We start from the raw sequence: 11,393 nt of genomic DNA, 5'->3' as shown, positions 1-11,393 counted from the left end.
GCTGGTCAAAACTAAGGAACACAGGCTATGCAAATTGTGCTACTCTCTTCCCACCCACATTTTTTTGTGTTTTGTTAGATGGATCGAGTAATGTGCCAGTATATTTTATTTTGATAATAACGAATGTGACTTTGCACCCTTTATCTGCATGATCTTATTAATGTGAGAATGTCTTGGGAGGCATGGAAAACTCCATTTTTTTACCCTTATATGTCCTCCTTGTGCAGTCTTTCAAACTTGTGTAGTCACAACTGAGAGTATTCCTTAAGTGTAATTTCACTGTGAGGTATCTTTTTTGAAAAAGTAACTCTGCAAAAATGGAAAAACTTATTAAGAACATTATTTCTTAATACATACATAGGCACAAGAGGATGTAAATACACTAAGATAAACACACAGATAAGGAAATAGTGGATTCCATTTATACTTTGTCACACAGATCTCCAACACAGACCATTTCACTACTTTTATGTTTTGGTATCAGTGGGAACCAGGAATAACAAAAGGAAACATTCAGGTGCTTTTGACAAAGCAGTGGCAGCTTCTGTAGTAAACTGAATAACACAAGCTTCAAATAGACTACAGAGGTGGAAAGCGGTCACCAGGGCTAGGCTGTGTGAACAAATATCTTTTTCATTTGGAGACCAAGCCATGTACTAATACTACTTGTTTGGGTCAAGGAAAACTCAATTTTTTTTTTAAAGTAGAATGAGATGCTTTATTTAATTAAAAATTATTAGAAAGCAGTGTGCATACATCTAAGTATGTATTAGACCTGGATGAGTACACCTAAAGCATTTGTTACATACATTCTGTAATTAATTGAATGGGTAGTTGACAAGTAATTTATTTAAAGTCCACTGAATAATTGAAACTTATTATTAGAATGAACTGGAATGCTAAAAAAAAAATTATTACAAATATAGGGCTCAATACAGGTACATTTATACACATGATTAACAATCACGTTTTTTGGGCAGATCACTTTACACAGTACCCTACTCTCTTGTATCTGCATACAAACATTCTATTTTAACTGGGTGAGGCTATGCAGGAAGTAAGATTCTTCTCAGTATGAGTAAGATTGACAAAATCTTATTTTTTCAGACCTCCAACTGATTGAATTGACACAACTTAGAGCGAAGAACTGTCAGTACTTGGGACTGGATTTTCAGGTGATCACATCTTTAGAGCACAACAGTCCACTTGAGACACTGATCAGTGTGAGTGTCTGGCCTGGAATTTAATAATACCCAATTAAAAATATAATTATATTATTCCATTGATTAAGTCCAGATTGAGTCTTTGCAATTTCAGTATTTCTGACTTGAAGAAAACGTTAGTAAAATTAACATAATGGTTATTATATAAGAGAAATATTCTGTTGTAATGCTGAACACCAATTTAGATATGGGTAAGCACGTACTTTGGATGTACTTATTGGACCTAATGGTATCATATACAGCAGAATCTCTCTAAATCACATGAGAAATACTTTCATGGGACTGCAAGAGTTCCACGTAGAGCAAACAAATGTGTGCAAAAATGGTGTTGTAGTGTGTAGGAAAGTAGTTGTTCCATATAATCACTATAGCCATTAAAGCTTCTCCAGCAACTTTGCCACTTCAAATTTTTATTTAAAGAAATAGGGGAGTAGTTTAGTCCTCCTTCTGATGATAAAGGGTTACAAGCAGCTGTGGTGTTGGTGTCACGTCTCATACATTGTCAGCAGACAGTTGCAGTTTCAGTTACATTTTTCTCCTTTGATTTGATTATGTTCTTCTCCTAAATTAAATAATTATAATGTGTGTACTGTGTGGAAATGGCAGCACCATCCATTCCAGGCCTTAAGAAATATGCTGTGGGTTCAGGAGAATTTGTAAGCAATAAACCTTCTCATCTTGTTTGTCATTTTAGGCAACTTACTTTGCATACACCTTCTCCAGTGGTTCATTTTTTTACAACGATGAAGAATCTGGGAATCATTCCAGTCTGACCTGTCATATCAGTGGATTTTCACTGCCTTTCTTTAGTTGAGAACCTTTTTACTGCAGAGCTGTATTTTGAGGCTTTATATTTCAGATTTGGCCTCATCTCAATCCAGCACTTCACATTGTCTGTTCTCTGGAACACTGATAGGCTATCTTTGTTTTCTGTGGCAAGGGTTAATCTCACTCAGACAAGCCATTCTCAGTGTAGAAGATGCCTATCTGTGCTTCTCCCTTCCTGAATGCTTGCTGCAGAGGAGCCTTGCTGCTGTCCCTCTCAAGATTAGTTACACACTTTCTGTGTGGATTACTTCCTGCTTTCCTTCAGCCTTTCATTTTGGTTGGCACCAGCAAATGTTGTTTCCATTTGTGTAAGTAGCTGTTTCGTGGGCCCTAGAATTTGGAAACGACAGACTCGATTCTCATATGTTTTGCTCTGAAATATGTACAGTAAGTCAGTCAAACCCCTGAAAAATAATGAAATGCAAACAAAGAATTGTAAATATTCAATATAGTTTATATTTCCTAAAACTACTCAAAACTCAAGTTTGGTAGCCCCTTATCTGAAAACACATACCCTGTTTTCTGATCAGACATATCTTGATGAGATATGTCTTGCAAACTACACCATCAATTTTTTTTTTTCAACTGATTATTTTTGGTTTCAGTTGTTTTTAGGAAGGCACAGCAGATGAATGTAATTTTTCACACTTTGCTGTTCTTATGCATCAGCCTGATGATATCATACTCAAGCACTAATAATACTACTACTTGCCTTTTACATAAATTAGCACTTCACAGCTTCAGAGCATAATACCAACATTACCTAATTACTCCAGAATTGAGCATGCACTCTTTTCCTTTTAGAGTAGAAGCTTAAATGGATTTAAATGGTCAAATGTAATCAGAAAGGAAAACAAGTCCTTTAATAGCTGTGCAGTGGTCTCATCAAAAGGCCAGGAGCCAGGGTATTTGTTCTCTCCTCTCTCCCAGCTCCAGCAGTGTAATTAAAATCAGACTTAAGCACCCAAATTCCTTTCTCCTTCTGAAAGTCCTACATAGACCTCAGTTTATCTCTCTGTAAAGTGGAAAAAAATAGTACCTTTCTCATTGAAAATGCCTAGCAGAGATCTTTTTGGTTAATGCCTAAGAATCACTACTGTGGCCACAGATATTTGACATCAAAGCATTTTACAGCTATCCTAGTTTTCTGCATTTATTTCAGATCATAAGAGGGGCTCAGGCCACCTTAAATGTCAGTAGAAATAGTCATTACCATCACTGATTTCAGTGTAGGCAGGATCCACTCTGGCATTTGCAATCTTATCTGTAAGGTAACCCTTCCAATAACCTTGTGTTCAGTCCCACCCAAGCAACGGGACAAAATTCTCCCCTCTCTTCTCTGCCTTCCCTGTGTCCTAAATATTCCACTCCCAGTGCCTCTTACCAATTACCTCTGCAAGACTCTTTGGAGGCTCTTGCTTCCTTTCTGCTCCAGGATGAATTATCCCTGCAAACTTTCAATCCTCATAGTTCTAGTCCAGGAAGATCACTGCAATTTTCCTTCCAAATAGCCCATTTCCTGCAGCTACGTGCAACACCCCCCACCGAATCTCTCACAGGGTGAATGGCAGCAGTCCAGCAACATACTATCAATCACAGCAAAGTTCTTTGACAACTTCTTTGCATAACCACATCCACTGCCTCCTTCTTCCCTCCAGACTCTGACACCCCAATAACCATTCATTTAGAAAATGTTAAATCCAGCAACTTCCCTCACTATCATGCTCATACACGATAAACCAAACATCATATAATTTGCTCTGGTATGGAAGATACCATGCTCTGGTATGGAAGATGTTCAGCAAAAGCATGAATATGTGTTAGGACTCTTGCATCCATCTAAAGTTGTCTCCAAGGTCTTAAGAAAAATATTTATCCAAGGGCGAAGGCTGAGCTACACTTGTACTTCAGTGTATTTCCAGTCCTCCTCCCTCCACCCACCATTCCCATGCCAGGTTAGGAAGCGGATTATTACTACGACTACTACTATTACTACTAATGGGCATGTGCATATTGCTTTTACTCCTCCAAGAGTTTGACAAATATCCACCACTCTGTATTTTCATTTACAGATTTTCTGTAAGTCTTCCCATTTAAGGGCAAAGCTCCTGACAGTTTGCAATGTTTTAAACATTTCTTTCATCGTCTTTCATGTATAAATTCTCCAGGCTAGTTGAATGCTTAGGATGATGATGATGATGATTATCATTACTATTATTATATTAGGTCTTGCATAATAAAACAAAATGTTCTGTGACAAATACTGACTTAAATTCGATCTATAGCTCTGATTAATGCTATTTTAAACTGTCATATTGCTTCTCATGTAATATGGCTAGCAATCCCTTGCAAAATTTTTTTTTTTTTTTTGGCACAGCTCAAGGGAGCTTGATTTCAGAAAGAACAAATAGCTAAAAGGACATCTGAACTTCAGTTACGTGTATTTTGCCTGAAGACAGGTATTCATAGCACAGGAAAAGCTGCTGGTACACTAAGTTCAGTATCTGCCTAACTAGCAATGCCAACATTAATGTCTTCTAGAGAACTTGTGATGCACCTGGCATTCAACAATACCTGAAGGATTCCCTCATGACTGTACAACTGAGAGGACAAAACTTTAATATAAAGCAACTCGCCAGCTATATCATCACTGGTGGAGACATAAATCTGAGGGATTTGTATCTTAACCCTGTCGACTGTTGAACACTGGAAATTGAAGACTCTTGTCATTTTTATTTTCTGTACAACTGATAAAATAATACCTCTGTGGCTTGTATAATCAGTTTGACTGATTACAACAGTTAATGGACTGACTCTATTTACATGAGCAGAGAGGCTGTGTTTTCTTTCCTTTTTTATGTATGTTTAAGTCTGCTTGGTTTTGGTGGTAAAAAAAGCTATTTACCGCAGTAACAGTTTATGACCAGTTTTCTATAGATTAGTTACAGGCTGCATTGAGAGACTATGTCTTTTTACATGTTTCCTTATTATGAACCAGGTACATAAGTATGCCATGTGCCACATCAATTCTGTCCTTCATTGAACAAACTTTCATGTACTCTTTCTTTAAAAGTCATCAATCTGCTCAGTTGAGGTGCTGAGATTCTAGGATGTACTGCAGTCAGTAACTCAGGATATAAGCAGCACTTGGCATGACTGACCTCTGCAAGTTCATTTGATCTTTTCTCTAGGCAGGCTTCTCTTCTACATCCCTCTGAGGCTGGATAACTGAAATTTTCTATGAGTGTTTTTTATATAATCATGTTACAATATCTTCTGTCATCCATTTTTTTTTTTTATTACAGCTTATTTTCTGGGTTTGACCACTGCAGCACACTGAGCAGACATCTTCATTAAGCTGTCCATGCTGATGCCTCAATCTTATTGTTGAAAGGTTACAATTAATTCAGAGCCCATCTGTGTATACAAGTAGTTTAAATCATGCCTTCCAAGGTGCATTGCTGCACACTCATCTACATTGCATTCCCTTTGCTGCTGCATTACTCAGTTAGTGTTGTCAAGGCTTACCAAGGTGCCTCATCAGCCTTGTCTTGCCCACTGCTCTTACGAATCCAGCTTTTCTAGTAGGACCTCAATAAGTACATTAAACAATGCCACTGTTTGTATTGATCCTAGAGGCACCCCACTACTTAAATGCTGTGAAGAGAACCAAGCAATTATTCCTGCTCTGCCCCTGCGTGCTATCCCCTAACTGGATTTGTATCCATGACTGGCAGGGTGTTACCCACTCTTCTCCTCCTGACAACTGACTTTCCTTAGTAGCCTTTTGTGAACACTCTTTATTCAAAGCCTTTGCACTGTTTAAGTAACATCCTCTGGTTCCCTATTGCCACTTCACAAAATTGCTCGAAATCCAAAGAACTGACATCAAAGCCTTCTTTCTTTTCACAAACTTTTGTTTGTTGACCCAAAAGATTTTGTTGCTATGAATGTTGTTTTTTCTGTGTTCTGTACAGGTGACTTTCAGGTCTGCAGTGCTGCTGGGATGGGGAGCTACTTTATAAACTAAATCTGTTTCAGTAGAATGCTGTGTTTTGTACAAGCAGCAGTCTCTGCAGAAGCAGTTCTCTCAGCCACTCAGGAGCTGAAGAAAAAAAGATAGAGAAATGAGGTTTCCTCAGCAATGATGCATCTACATACCCACACCCCAGTTTGGGGCTTGCTGAGGTTTCACTTTTAACCCCATGATCCCATGCTTGTGTGACTAAATTTGGTACTGATTGAACAGCAGCTGCCACCTTGTCCCTTAGGAAAATTCCTCAGGTTTCTGTTTTGCCTGCAGGAGAGCTCAGACACCAGATCTATCAGGTGTATGAGCCTGGGCTTCCCTTAACCTCCAGAGCTCCTCTCTGCCTGACACTCCAGGGCCTTCCAGCTGCCTCACCCCAGCCTTGCCCGTCCTTGGTGCCTCTTCTCAGGCCTCACAAAACAACCTCAACAACTCCTCAATCCTCAAAGTGCATTGCCCTCCTCTCTCTGGACACCACCTCAGCTAGCAGCACCTGCCCAAGTGCCCTTTGCTGCTGTGCCTGGTGGGACAGGTGGCTGTGCACATTTTGCAATTTGGAGCAGGCTTGTCTTGTCCCCAAAAGCTGGGAAATGTCAGCCTGGAGGAGAGTGGTGGTCCTTCATGGTGAGTCCCTTGGCTGGGCCCAGGGAACAAGCCAAAACTGTGCACAGAGATCACCTAGCTTTGGGTGATTCACCTTTATTAAACTCTTCTTCATAGGTGTGAGGAATGGAAAGTGACCTAGAAAAAAGAAAGGATTTGAGATCACCTGGTGCCAGAATGGAATGGCACTAAGTACTAGAGACTTGTGACAGTGTGTGGGAAGTGGTGCAGCACCCAAGAGCAGAGATTCTTTGAAATTGAGGCCTTTCACAGGAAGGGACACACTTTCTTCCTTAAGGGGATTTGGTGTGGGTGTTTGTTTCTTTTTTTCCTTTTAATTTTTTATTTACTATTTTTTTAATTCACTGGCTGTGAAGCGCTGGTAATGGGTGGGGCACAGCTCCTGTTTAACCTTTGGCAATGTGGATGGAGTTGAATCAGTCATTGTCTAGGGACCTCCATCTGCAGCTGTGCACTGAGCATCCCTGATGCTGATGGGGTTAGACCAGCATTGTCAGTCCTCAGAGACTACAGAAAAAAACTCTGGTGCAGACAAGGCCACTGCGTCCCAAAGAGCACACACTGCAATTTTTGAAGGTTGCCTTGCTTGTTGGCTTTTGCTAGTGAAAAATAACGGGTTTAAATGTGGCAAGATGAGCTGTGATTCTGGCCAACATATGACCATCATGCCAGCTTGGGGCAGGAGGCAAAGATGGGAGCTCAGTATTGTGGGGGAAAGACTGAACCACCTATTTTGCCAGTTTATACAACACAGAGTAACTCTATGGCAGAACTGCAGATTCCTTTAAGAAATGTGGATGCCTTTGTCACTATTCCATGTGGCAGAAGGAGAAGCAGCAGCTCTTACCCTGAACAACTTGCACCCCAATTCAGTTCCCTCAATAGAATATACTTTAGGGCATTATACTTACTATATGGCTGGGACTGTAGATACCACCATGGTTTCCTAAAGTTTTCATTTCATGGTATTCTAGTTTGGCAAATAAGAAGCTTAAAATATTTTTACATTCACTTTCACATTAACCTCAGAGCAGACCTTCCAAATTTGACATGCTTAAAATAAGTGACACTCATTTTGGATTAATTTTAAGGCGCTCTTAAAAAATATTACCTTCCCCCCTTCCGATAAAAGAATTTTGCAGTTAGTTTCAATGATCCATTTAAAATCTCATTCTGCTTTTGAGGTTCTTTTTGTAATCTAATTTAAATTTCTACTGCTCGGAAGACCTGCTAAGAATTCTTAATTGGTGTATGGAACAGTAAATATAAAAACAAATGGCAAAGAATAGTGGAAAAGAACAAAACAGCTGGAATGCAATAGAAACAAGGAGCGACTTTGTTGCCACTATTCTAGCAATGCAGAGTTTTAACAGCATGCTAAATGTCAATTCTTTTCCCTAACTTTGTAACCTCTTCTTCCACAGGATTTTTCCTTTCTGAATTATTTTTGGAATCATGGCTCTGCAAAATTCGATTTCCTCTCTATACCCCTCTATTCCTCTACCAACTTCCTTGAAACCAAGAAATTAATTTCTTTCTCTAATAATTGCAATGTGGAATGGAGATTATATCATAGAAATTAGAGATGCAAATGGGCAAGTTAGGTCATTCAGCAGTGCATCTGCACTGTGTATGCATGATGACTCCCTATACTGTAACATGTTCTCTAGTGTTTTGTCCAATCCAATTTTGTAAATTGGGTTGACTTCTATTTAAATTGTGAGACTGTTCTATAATACAGAGAGATTACCAAGAGAAATGTCCTACATATGACCCAATTTAGGGATTTTATTTTCTTTTTAATCAAGCTTTTGCCATATAACTTTTTAAAACTTCTTGCAAAAACCAAATGGGAAAATACACAGAAACCATCTAAGATCACTGAGATGGTGATGCAGCTTGAAATCACTTTGAAGGAAAACTAAGGATTAATCTTGTCAATAAGTGCATTATGGGGACTGCTTCCACAGCAGTTCTTCCCACACAAGCACCCATTGCCCCAAATAGGAGCTGCTCAAGTGCAATAGCTGCAAAATCAATCTCTCTTTGTGTAACATCCCTTGAATAACAAACTAAAAGTGCAGTGTATTATTAGTTTATCTACAGTCTGAAAATCTCTCAGTTGTTTTTGCATTTGAAGTGTAAAATTATTATATAACTGTCTGAGCAAAGATCTATTAATCTAACCCCAGAAATCTAAAGATTATTTGCCCTATTTTATTTGGTGGAGAAGGAGACAGGAGGCACAATGTTATTTAGGCACCTCACTGTGTTTGAGTTATTTCAATGTGAGCTGGCCATCTACACAGCTGCTTGGTGCCTTAGACCTTCTGTAGCTTTTGGCCTGAATATTTGGCTTCCCATTCCCTGTTCTAAACACAGCTTAGGAGCTCTAATTCAGTAATTTATCATACGAGACATTAGAAAGAATAGATGAGACTTCAATATTTTTTTATTGTGTATGGCTTAAAAGAAATAATAATTAATTGACCATTGTTATGTATCTTAATGTTATGTTTTTGTTTTGTAAGGTAAACAGTAAGTGGGTACTCTTGGCACTTGACTACTTTAAGAAAATCAAGATGTTTTCTTCAGGTGCCTGAGGCTGTGCATGGCATTTCAGGTTGGAGCAGCAATGCGGTTTTGAAGTTATTTCCCCAATTGTCTCTACTTAGAGAGCTCTGGTTTAGTCTGCAAAATGTTTTTGGTATGAGTTAACTAAATTTTGTTTCGTTTCAGAGAAACTAAATCAGAAGCTTTGCTCTGCTTGCACACCAAAACCACTTTGGCAGCTGGTGAGGGTCCAAGCCTGTAATGCAGCCCTTGAACAACTTGTAAATGCCTGGGGCAACACACGTTCAATTCAGGGGATTGGACTAAATTTAATCTGAATTTTCCCCAAAATGCTCGAATTGGAAATAAAGGGGCCTCAGTAACAACTCTTTCGATGGACTTATTTGTGCTTATAATGTCAAATCAGTGGCTAACGATAAACTTAGCCTGAGATTTTAGGAATATAGTGTTAGCTTCTCTGTCTCGCAGTTTAGACCCATGAGTGCATTAGTGAATCCCTCCATGCCTTTTCCAGTTCCACTGGAAAAATAAATCATCTTTCTCTCTGGCTTAATCACTTGGAAACTACATCATCTTGAATTAAAATTGCTTTTTCCTATTTACAAAACCAGGAATGGTTTCTAAGAGCTCTGCCCCTCCCACATCACTTTCTTTGCCTCTTTCCCAGCTGGGTCCAGCATGATTCCAGCGCTGAGATAACAAAGCACCATCCACAGGGTGATGTGGGTGGAGGCACATTGAGAGGGTGTAACTACCCACCACACATTTAGATATCTTTTCACTGAATCAGGTGAAAAAGATAGTACTTAATGCCTTTAAGAAAAGGCTGCCTGTGTGACAAGTACAAATTATACTTCATGTTCCTGTAATTTGACCAGTCAACACCTGGTCTAAAACAAGTGATATACTGTTAAAAGGGAATTCCAAAGCCACATCTAACAACAGACATATCATTTTCCAGATGAAATAAACAGGCAGTTAAACCCCCATCTGCACTCACCCCTCCCTAGAAACCAGAACAGCTAACACTCAAAACTTAGCAAATAAGATTTTAAAAAATGAAGAAAATGTAGGTAATATCACACTGGTTTATATTTACAGTCTTTTTATTATGATTATTAATGGCTGTAAAACTAAATGTTCAGGTTTTGAATCATTATAAAAACTGAAATATTTAAGATAAAACCTGGAAAATAAAGTTTCAGCAGATACGATTCTCTATCAAAATATATTTTATCTTGATTAGAAAATATAAGTACTTTAGTTTTGTGTATATAAATAAGAAAATTGAACTACTTAGGTAACATTGGTTTAATAACTTCTGGTGGGAATTATTCTTTAAATTCTGTTCACTGACAGAACTGACTGTAGGTGCTCAGCAGAAACAAAACCAGTAAATAATTGTTCAAGAAAGTACTTTTGAATTGTGGCACTTAGAGAAATAATGGTTTGGCTCTCTATAATAATATATAATTGAACCAACTTGGAGGGGAAGCCAAACCAAACCAAAACTTGCTGAGAAAGAAGGATGTCTTGCATCAGAAGCATGTGGATAGAAAATAATTCAAGCGAGAATGAGAGCTTAAAACCACAGCAAAGAAGGAAGGAGTCTGCAAGATTCAGTGGCTACCGAGGAATAAAGGAGTTTGGGGGTTGGTATTGAGGGAAGTGCAGCCTCATCTATTTCAGGCAGTCAGCTGAAGCCCCTTTCTTTGCTGCTTGGCCAAAGTCAGCAAAGCTTGAACAAGTTTGAGACTAACTCCTATGGATCCCCCAGTTCTGTGGGGGCAGGCATGTCTATCAGAACAGTGAATATTTAGTTGAGAGCATCCATTTACATCACTAACTTTTAAAAGTACCTGGGACTGTGCTTTACATCCTGTTAGGTATATATTCTGAGGATGTCATGTGGCTGGAGCTGTTGACTGAGGAATGTCTTGCACTGTATTGCTTAAGAAGTGTCTGTCCCAAGAGCACCTGGGCAGGGGCCATTCCTCCTGATCTCGTTAGCGCTCCTGCTGTGAATGAGGTTTTGTTGACAGAGCTGTTTCTGAGCAGTGCCGCATGTGAATGCAGTGGCCACACCTGACATTAATCAAGAACAATTAATCAGG

General features: G+C 38.9%; 1 long non-coding RNA gene across 1 annotated transcript; it reads right to left on the bottom strand.

Annotated features, from left to right (window-relative positions):
• Window positions 1–690: 690 nt before the first annotated feature.
• Window positions 691–11,351, bottom strand: LOC147654864 (uncharacterized). Its single transcript, XR_015283291.1, has 2 exons — window positions 11,139–11,351; window positions 691–2,455 (listed from the first exon to the last, which is right to left on the bottom strand). It is a non-coding gene; the product is annotated as an uncharacterized LOC147654864 (long non-coding RNA).
• Window positions 11,352–11,393: the final 42 nt, after the last annotated feature.

This window comes from Cyanistes caeruleus, chromosome 2 (assembly GCF_971803275.1).
Source record: "Cyanistes caeruleus chromosome 2, bCyaCae1.hap1.1, whole genome shotgun sequence".
Taxonomy (NCBI): Eukaryota; Metazoa; Chordata; class Aves; order Passeriformes; family Paridae; genus Cyanistes; species Cyanistes caeruleus.
The sequence above is the reverse complement of the archived record's forward strand: the minus strand, read 5'-3'. Positions and strand labels throughout refer to the sequence as shown.